This window comes from Bufo bufo, chromosome 3 (assembly GCF_905171765.1).
Source record: "Bufo bufo chromosome 3, aBufBuf1.1, whole genome shotgun sequence".
Taxonomy (NCBI): domain Eukaryota; kingdom Metazoa; phylum Chordata; class Amphibia; order Anura; family Bufonidae; genus Bufo; species Bufo bufo.
This window is the reverse complement of record NC_053391.1, coordinates 572119485-572122159: the sequence shown is the minus strand read 5'-3', so window position 1 is coordinate 572122159 and position 2675 is coordinate 572119485. Positions and strand designations below refer to the sequence as shown.

At 34.4% G+C, this 2675-nt stretch overlaps 1 long non-coding RNA gene across 1 annotated transcript; it reads left to right on the top strand.

Moving 5' to 3' along the window:
- The first annotated feature begins 389 nt into the window (after positions 1-389).
- Positions 390-1868, top strand: LOC120993710. The gene is made up of 3 exons (XR_005777314.1): positions 390-712; positions 1315-1409; positions 1806-1868. It is a non-coding gene; the product is annotated as an uncharacterized LOC120993710 (long non-coding RNA).
- The last annotated feature ends 807 nt before the right edge of the window (positions 1869-2675 follow it).

The window sequence follows — 2675 nt, the reverse complement described above, 5'->3', positions numbered from 1 at the left end:
GCGCATGCGCCCACCCCAAGATGCTTTGTGGCAGCCCGAGCAGTTTCTGATTCTCGAGCGGGAGCAAGCGATGAAAAGAGGGTAAGTGTGAACCGCTGTTAAAGCGTTTTTTTTTTTTTATTAGATTTTTTTGCCTATATCTACTGCTTGCTAGCACTATATGTATGCAAAAAAATGAAGGGTTTAGAACCCCTTTAAATGTACAAATAAAATGAATGTAATATTTTTGTAATTTGAATAAACATAATTTAAGTAGCATGGTTTGGTAGGATAAAAGACAGAGTTTTTTTTCTATTGTGTGGATGAGGATTACAATGAACTCCAAAAAGCAAATGTGGAACAATAATCAGGTAATATCTTTTTAACGTTAATCTTTTGCACATATTTATTTGTTGTGGAAATTGTTGATTTTTCAATAGTGTTAAAATGTACTTGCAATAAAATAAAGTCTAATGGCCAAAAGTACGATTCCTTAATGTAGTTACATAATGCTCTAAATAATATATCAATCTGCTATATATTTTCAGATTTTCAGGCTAATGCAAAGTCTAGAATTCACTGGAAAGGTCCTTCAAGCAAAAAACGCATAATTCTGAAGTTCACGGGGATACCATATGTGATAGTTGGGACTAAAAATCTTCAGTGCCATTTAGGTAAAGATAGTGGCCTTTCAAAGAAAAGAAAATATGCAGAGCACAGAGATCTGAAGCAGGTAATTTTAATATAGCATGCTGAATATCAGAACATTTTTGATAATTACTGTAAATTTAAATTTCAGTTTATGTGTTTTTAATAGTGGCTGTACAATGCTACCACGACCAATTCAATATTTAAGTGCCGTGCTCTATCAACCGGACAATAATTCCTTTAAAATTCAAATGCAATTTACTTAAAAGTGAGTAGTATTGTTATTGGTTTTGTTTTTTATCATTAATGATCTAGAGTTTTTGGGTATATTTCCCACAATGATCTTGTTCATGTGCACTATTTAAAACGTCTAGCATTATCACGTATTTCTTCACCGTTGTTCTAATACATACAAAAACACAAAACAAATGGAAAAATGTGTAATTTGGATTTAGGTAAATTATTGCTTAGAAAACTATGATGATCGATGTAGCATAAAAGATGATATGTGAATTGTTCTCTTCAACATGTATTAAAGCATAAACATGAGCACATTGAACCCATTAGATTACCATATTTTGTTTAGAATGATGAATATCGCCATCAGCTCTCATAGTTCATGTCTATAAATCCAAGTACTGTTGTTTCTAATATACTGCCATAATAGTACTCTTTTCTAAAAAAAAGGGAGAAGACTTTAACTTTGCGAAAAGAATACCAAAAAAATGGGCAGCACTGCTACAATATTTATATCGCACATAATCAGCTATCCGGAGTTTAAGGTAAACCTAAATATACGATGCACATTATGCTCTTTTATTAATGTAATTGTAATAACTTTCTTGTTTTAAGAAGAAGTAAAATGATTAGTACATAATGGTAACAACAATACATTTTTACTTTTCCATTAAAAATCTTAAGTAGCCTGGCAAAATATAACAGTAGGGTGTAGTGCAGGGATTATACAAACTTTTTCCAAATAAGGGCCAGATGCCACATCTTTTAAATGGATGTTGAGCCACATTCTTTGTATCCCCTGGTCTAGTGCACAAATAACCAAGTTATTTTATAATAATCAACCTTATTCTAATTTATTTGTTTATCAATTAAAAAACAAACGCTATTGTATTGTTGATACAACTTTTTTAATTAACAAACTACTGTACGTTTTCTATTAGATTACACAGAACACACAAAAGCGAAAAGCAACATTGTCTTTGAAACTTCGCAATGCTATACAACATAGTAGTGAACAGTAAAAGGCATCCATGGATATGTTACTGAATTCCCTGTGGTTTCCGAACATATAAACCATGAAAGTACTGGTAAGATTTAATTAACACACTAGTGTTTGATTTGAGGATGAATTTGAGGTTACAGGGTAATTGATATGATGTCTCATCTTAAAATAGTTAACACTTCATGATTTCCAATTGCTTCTGCTGTTTTTGAGTTCTTTGTCAATGATAGCAGGTGTACATAAATAGACCTATTTCTATTATTATTATACAGGATTTATAGAGTACCAACAGTTTGCGCAGCGCTTTACAATATAAGGAAGACATTACAATCACAATGCAATTTAAGACAAGATGGTAAGGAGGGCCCTGCCCCTGAGGGCTTACAATCTAAAGGGAGGGGCAAGTGATACATGAGGAGGTAGCTGTGCAGGGGATTAATTGCTTTAGAATGTGAGAGTTCTGTGGTGAGGTTGAGGTGGGATTGGCTTCCCAGAAGAGATCTTCAGGGACCGCCTAAAGGCAGTCACAGTGGGAGATAGACGGACAGGTTGGGCTAAAGAGTTCCAGAGGATGGGATAGACTATAGAGAAGTCGCTGAGGCGAGCATGGGAGGAGTGGATGAGGGAGCAGGAAAGTAGAAGGTCTTTGGAAGAGCGGAGGGGTGTTATTTTCAGACAAGCTATGATATATATCCTGGGGCGGAGTTGTGGATGGCTTTGTAAGTCATTGTGAATATTTAGAATTTGTATTTTTCAGCTACACTCGTTCAAGAGCGCGGCTATGTCTTTTTTATAAGTCTGGTTTCTT